This window comes from Pinus tabuliformis, chromosome Q (genome assembly GCF_031772625.1).
Source record: "Pinus tabuliformis cultivar Carrire ecotype Pingquan chromosome Q, CPIR1, whole genome shotgun sequence".
Taxonomy (NCBI): domain Eukaryota; kingdom Viridiplantae; phylum Streptophyta; class Pinopsida; order Pinales; family Pinaceae; genus Pinus; species Pinus tabuliformis.
In genome coordinates, this window is record NC_142296.1 from 38,396,304 (window position 1) to 38,404,104 (window position 7,801).

At 33.6% G+C, this 7,801-nt stretch overlaps 1 long non-coding RNA gene across 1 annotated transcript; it reads right to left on the bottom strand.

The window, feature by feature from the left end:
- Window positions 1–3,907: 3,907 nt before the first annotated feature.
- Window positions 3,908–4,783, bottom strand: LOC149218168 (uncharacterized). Its single transcript, XR_016248610.1, has 3 exons — window positions 4,667–4,783; window positions 4,369–4,430; window positions 3,908–4,278 (listed from the first exon to the last, which is right to left on the bottom strand). It is a non-coding gene; the product is annotated as an uncharacterized LOC149218168 (long non-coding RNA).
- Between the last annotated feature and the right edge of the window lie 3,018 nt (window positions 4,784–7,801).

The following is a 7,801-nucleotide window of genomic DNA, read 5'->3' on the forward strand; positions in this document are numbered from 1 at the left end:
TTAGCCTCCAACAAAGATCTATAAAGTGAACTAATGCATATGTAGTCTAGCAAATATTCATTGAGTGTTTGAAACCTATATGCTTTGGTGTTTGATTAGAATCAACATTTGGGTTATTTTCCCTTTCCTGGAATATGATAAATATCTCTCCAATAGGTCAATGTGTTCTTCAAGTGAGTGATCTTAACATTTGGTCCTTTCATTTGACATTTGGATGCTCTGATCACATTTTTCACTAGCTACTTTACCAAACATTTCATGCATATTTGACGACTGTCAACGCTGGAGATCTTCGCCAACTGGTGCTCTGTCCTCGTGTAGGCTTTAGTTCTACAATCATAGAAGAAGCATGGTTCTCTGTTGAGAAGAAATTCATTGAAGTCTAGTGGTTAACTGAGATCCCATACGATAGAACTCAGAAAGCTACTTATTAAGATGTACTCGTAAGAAAAGATCTCAAAAACTAGCATTCCCAGAAGGCTACTTATTAAGGTGTACTCATAAGAAAAGATCTCAAAGACAATCATTCCCAGAAGGCTACTTATTAAGCTGTACTCATAAGAAAAGATCTCACAAAAGGCTTCTTGTCAAGAAAACATTCAATGCTTCTTAGTTTATTCACAAAAGGCTACTTGTCAAACTGATAGGTGTACAATCCAAATGTATAAAACTTAGAAGCAGTCTTCTAGAATCAATATGACTCGTGTTCATTAGCTGACGATGTTCAACAAACAATGAACATGTGAAACAAATTCATCAGATAGGTTACACATCACAGATAGCACCATCCTTTGAAATATAGCTGTCGAGCTTCAATGTTTTTTGAAAATGCTTGCTAGAAGAACAGAGTCCTGAAATTCCACACAAGAATAAATCCTCCCAAATGTGAACCATTAGCGCACATATTTCCCTTGACCCAGCCCAGGTGATGATAGAAATTAGGCCGGCGTGGTTTCAGAAGGTCAGGCGATCGATCTCCAGGGCGGATTACGCAGATGGCGATTCTCAGAACTGGTGGCGCAAGGGCTGGAACAGCGTCAGACGAGCCGGAGAATGGTCGGAATCTGTTGTCGAGGATGCTGGAAGCTGCTGCAGCAGGCCTAGATGGAAACATTTTGTTCGGCGGTTCAAAGCCGACGGCAAAACCATATGCAGCTCCAAGCCCTCGAGATTTAAGTACGATCCTCTGAGTTACGAGTTGAATTTCGACCACGGGTCTCGGCAAGACGAAGATCATCAGCGCAAGGGTTTATCGTTATCTGCCGTAAATAGCGGGGAGTCTCCACATGCGCGCTGAACAGTTCCTGGCCTCCGAGCTGCAGAGCGGTAAACCAGCACAGTGGAATCGCAGAGCAGAGCGAGAAGTGTTGTGCAAAGCGGAATCGCGCGCTCCAGACCATTTCAAACCGGCCATAATACTCCCCGCATGAATTCCAGCTTGTCACTGATCAGTGAGGGATGTCGGCGGCATTCGGATTTTTTTGTCAGGGAATGTCAGTGCTGTCAGGGGAGGGTGGCGGAGAAAGAGGGTGGCGGAGCTAGGAGATGGTGGTGGAGGATGGAGAGTTTACCGGTAGCCGGAGCCGGAGGATTTTCCACCCGGTACCGGAAAACGGGCCATTCTATAGCCTAAGTAGACTACTCCTATATATATATATAGATATATAATTTTAATTTATTTATTTAATTTTTATACAATATTTTTAGTAGTATACATATATAAAATATTGATATTTATCTCTAAAATAATTATATATATTTTTTATTTTTATTTAAATTGATTAATGAATAAATATCATATAAACAAGTACCATATAAAATAAAATAATTTTTTAGGCATCTTGTATTTATAAATCATAATATTTTAACAAATAATACTATTTAGATTAAAAAATAATATTGTAACAAATAATACTATTTAGATTTATTTTAATAATATTGTAACAAATAATACCATGTAGATTAAAAAATAAATCTCGATGAATAAAAATTATTTTTCAAATATTATGGTTAACTATTAAGATTAATCAATATTAAAGCTAAAACAAAATTCAAGATGAACCATTGACCAGCGAGGCCACTTTGGAAAGCCGAATTACATAATTGACGCGAAAAAATATTTAGAAAACAAGAATCATCGTACTCCATTGACAAAAACTTCAAATAAATAAACCAAAATTTTGGATTGAGCTGCCCCACCTTACTATGCGGTGAGTCACCATTCGTGTGAACCAGTCCTACTACAATCCAAATCTTGTACGAAGAGTTTGACAGTTACCAAATTCGGCCGAATCAGCCTGAAGACTTTGAAAATTCGGCGGTTTTAATAGGTTAAAATTAAATTTAGATTCAGTGCACATCAGGGTGCCTGGGAAAAGATTTGTTAAAATTTCTGCAATTTGTTAATGTCAAGGTAAGTCATTTTCCATTTTCCCTGCATCAATTTCGTCCAACATCTGGCGATTTGAAAAATGCAAATGTAGATGATGGGTGAAATTTCCCGTTTCACCTGTGTTTCAAATGGAAAAGGTGATAACAACAAACCGTCGTTGTCGCCTTTGATTATTCTTTTCACGTAGGCGTTTAAGAATATTCAATGGTCGAAACCTAATTTCGACTCCTACCCAATGTATCGGACAGTCAGACAATATTGAAAAATTAAGAAAAAAGTCACCGTCAAAGTGAAATAGAAATAAAAAGGACTCCTGATCAATGTATCCAGTCAAACACTATTGAAAAAAAATGGGACAAGGACTTTCCAAGAAAGTTCATCGTCAAAGTGAAATAAAGAGGAGACGTGGAGTATTAAAATTGAAATAAAATGGAGATATAAAAAAGAAATAAAGTAACTTGATTACTTAAACTTTCGCCTTCAAAGTGAAATATTAAAAAAGTCATCTTCAAATGGTTGACAATTTTGTGAACATTATTTTATGGATTAGATAAGTCATCTCTCAAGTATTTTTGCTCGCCTTTCCAATTTTAATATTCATTTTTCATGTAGCACTATTGAGTATATTGATTAGGGAGACTGATGAATGATATTCATAAAATTTGTTGAATTTTTTTTTTTTTTTTTTTAATTTATTGGGAAATAAATATATGGTTTTAAGGTTTTTTGGACAGCAACTTTAACTCTTAGACTAGTTCTACTCAGATGATCTTTGATTTATTTTTTATTTAGTTAAAATAAAAAATTATTTCATAATGTATAATTAAGAAACAACCTCATTAATTATTATTTGTTGATTGATTAACTAACAATACTAAGGTTCTGGGACCTGTTGTTTATGTCAAAGGAATTAGTTCTCCTCAAAATTAGTCTTTAAAGGAATTAGTTCTCCCTAAAATTAGTCTTTAACATTTTGAATATCAAAATTGGTTAAATTCCATTTAAAAAATAAATAAATTATTATTAAAATTATTATTTATTTTAATAGTAATGAGATGTATAGTCCCAAATTTCAGAGTTAATTTTTTTCATAGAATTCAACATCGAACTTGGTAACAATGATTAGCGTTTCTCGACATATATGCTTAAGATGCATCAGGATGAACTATGAGTGAACGAACTTTGAAAGATAAACTGCGCGAAACTCCTGGTCTTGTTTATGGAGATTTTAAATTGTTAACAGATTCCAGAACGTAACAGATTCCAGAATCCACCAAAAGATAGAAAGTCGCAAATAAAAGGAGTAGAGAGAATCACGTAGAACTATCTAATTGGAGAACATCCCTCCAATACGGGGATCACTCCACTAATCAAAATGTATATATTTAGGAAACAATTTAGTACTCAAAGTATGTAATGTAACCTAGCTTATACAAAGCAGAAAAACAACAATAACAGTATATGGGAAGCTAACTTCTATTACCATATATACTTGGTAAAACTCAGACAACGCCATTCCACTCCACTCTTTGATTAAAGATTTTAAAGACTAGTAAAAAATATAATAACAAGTTATGCTAATATTGACTTGCTGGGTGCCAAAGATTACAAAAATGTGATGCTATTGTATTCCTACATATACCAAAATTTCACAAATATAATGTCCATCGTCCCTAACACACAGAGCCCATTAATCAGATCCACTCGGAAGTGCAGCGAAGGGACGATTTTAATCAAGGCTTGGGACGGGTATAAATATAATCGCTGTCTTCATATTCACTCTCCTCATTGCTTTCTTTCCACCCATGTTCATTAGAGTTTGAATGCACGCTTTTCTTTCCACCCACAGCTTGACCTTTGCATTCTGATATCTTATCATCTCCATCCTGCACCACCATGTTCCGTAAGTTCCACTTCAAACTGAAATTCAGGAAACAAATTCACAGATATATGAGCTTTGATCATTTATAGCTTACTTTGTTGGGAGTGTTTTGAATGGAATTTGCCTTACAATTGGAAACCCAAACTTCACTCTTTTCTGCAATTAAAAGAAAGTTAAACCAATTCAAATTAATGTCTATTAAAAACATTCTGAACTTATCCTCATGTCTGATTCCCAGAATATTTTGAAATCAGGTATAGACAAAATATCAAAATTCTAAGAAAACTCCTGTCAATCCAAGTCTAAAATATTTTCGAAATCCACAATCAAAATAAAAATACTCTAAAAATAAACTTAAAAATAATAGACCAAATGCTCGCTGCTTCGCGTACCTTGCGATAGCAATCGCAAGGCGATTGAGTGGCAAGTGAGTAACGATATCATCACAGCCAACACCAACAACTTCGCCATATGGAAAAGTGATATGATATTGCTCTTCAGATGATCACTGAACAGTCTATGTATCTGTAATGGGTACAAGCAGCAGCAGTTACAGAGAGAGATATATAGATAGGGCAGTTCACATATTTGTTGTCGTCATGGTGATCAATAGTCAAACATCGAGAAGATACATATCTGTTTCGATAATAAAAGTCTACCTTTGTCGACTCTATGACACGTTAATTGTGGAGCAGTCTGGACTTTATAGCCTTGTCACAGATGGTTGAAATTTTGATATATTTCGTACAATAAATTAGATTTCAAACCGCAATTCTCCCGCATCACATTATTCGGACAAACAGTAATATGATTTCAAACCCCATTACTCCCCACATAACATTAGTCGGACATGTATGCGGTCCAGGCATCAGACGCATTTAAATTGCCTCGTTTAAAATAACAGAGTCAACCAATGCTTATGGTAGGAGGGTGTGTGAAGTCAAATTGGCAAAAACAGTTGTCAACTACCATAAAATTCACATCTTTCCTGGTAGGTGGCAATCCAACGCGGTAAGATTCATGAAGAAGCTTCCCATCGTTCATTGCCATTAAGTGACAAAATATTAAGCTACAGGCTTTAGGAAGGATACATAATAAAGACAATTCATTGCCTTCGAAGTTTTCGACCCCTCACTCCCATTTTTTGTTTGTTTGTTACAAAAGTGATTTTGGATTAACAAGACAAAGGCAACTTTGGATCAATCAAAAGTTATTTGGTCTCAGCGGACGTTAACCATCATCATCATCATCATGATTGATAGGTATCACTAGCGTTTCTTTTATTAGTTTCATGTATATTGGAATGGGGAGACTTATATGCACTCGCCAAATCAATACTATATTTAACTATTTAGCACAATTATATTTATAAATATAATTGATATATGAGGTAAGCGTCAACTTAATATAATTTATAATATATTAATAATAATATTCTTAAAATTAATGTTAATATTAATATTGTTAATATATTAATATTATAAATTTAATATGCTAAATTAATATATTAAATATTATTAATTATATTTATTAATATAAATATTGTTAAATAATTATTGTAAATTAATTAATTATTAAATTAGGATTGAATTTAGGTTTTTATGATCCATATTTAGTTTTTAAGAAATCTTTTTCGGTGATAATCACATCAAGATTCATTTGTCCACACGTTTCCAACATGTGTGGTTCATGGTTAGAACAAGATTATCAATTATTAAATATTGTTAATTAATATTTATATTGTTATATTATTGAATATAAATATTGTTAATTTGTGTCAGAATGCTATGTTGGACCAAGATTGACCATGGTTGTCATAATATGACATTGGACCATGAGACAATCTTTGACACAAGGTGACCATGGTTATTGACCATGAACCCAAGAGAATAATAAACCCAAGGGATTAATACTAAAACCCCATGTGATTATGAACCCAAGCAAATAATATTAAACCCAAGGTATATAAACCCTAAGATAAATATTATAAACACTAAAATAAACATGGTTGACCATGGTTGGCTATGATTGACTATGGTTTACCATGATTGATATTATAAACCCAAGGGATTAATACTAAAACCGCAGGGGATTATGAACCTGAGGGACTAATATTATAAACCCAAGGTATATAAACCCAAAGGATTAATAAACCCAATGGATTATAAATCCAAGGGATTTATATTAAATTGGAGGAATAATATTATAAACCCTATCAATATTATTATACCCTAGGAATATGAAACCTTAGATTAATAAACCCAAGGGATTGATATTATAAACCCAAGGGATTAATATTGTAAACCCAAGTTATATAAACCCTTATATAAATATTATAAACCCTAAAACAAACATGGTTGACCATAGATGACGATGGTTGATTTTTATATTGAGACAATCTTTGTCAAAATGCACTATTCAACCATGGTTGGCCATGGTTCACCATGATCGATTTTCATATTGAGAGAATATTTCTCACAATGCGACATTGGACCCTGGTGACCATGGTTGACCATGCTTCACGATGGGTGATTTTCATATTGAGACAATATGTGTTAGAATGTGACATTAGACCAAGATTGACCATGATTGTCACAATATAACATCGGACCATCACATAGTATTAAAATGTGGTTGTTACGGTTTTCTTAACATTTCTTTTCAATTTTTTGAAACTAATTTCTTTTCAATTTTTTTAGTGAAACTAATTTGTTAGTTGTAATATATAGGTATTTACATATTTCTAACTAATAATGATCGTTATTTATTATTTTTACATTGTTATGGAATAATTTATGTCTAAATAAGTAATTAAAATTCTTATTAAATGGGTGTATTTTGTCTAATTTTAAAATTAGATAAAATTTTGTTTTTTTAAATATTAATACGTTTTTTTTAAAGTAAATATGAGAAGTGTCAGGCTAGGAAGTAACTCCAATAGGCAGTAAAACTGATTCGATATATTTCATTAGGTATGCTATTGTTATATACAAAGGGTGTGACTACTCAGTTCATCTCCTAATGACTGTTCACATTCCTAATTTAACTATTTACATAAATTCACCCAATCGTGAGGATTAGGTGTCAACATTCCCCCCCTTAATCAGAAGGGATGTTGGTGAGTCCAAGCATCGTTCTGAATCTTTCAAGCTTTTCTCTTCCAAGCGCTTTGGTGAAGATGTCTGCAATTTGCTCATTTGTGGAACAATGACGGAGATGGATTGTTTTGGCCTCAACATGATGTCGGATCAGATGATATTTAGAATTGATGTGCTTTGTTCGATGATGGAACTTTGGGTTCTTGGCCAACTTTATTGCAGAGGTGTTGTCAATCATGAGTGGAGTTGATTGTACTTGTTTTACCTGCAAATCTTCAAGAATTTTCCTGAGCCACACAATTTCTTTTGTTGCTTTAGCTGCTGCCACGTATTCTTCTTCTGTTGTGGAATTTGCTAGAACTGATTATTTGCGTGATCTCGAGGAGACAACTCCTGATCCAAGACTCATAGCATATCCTGAAGTAGATA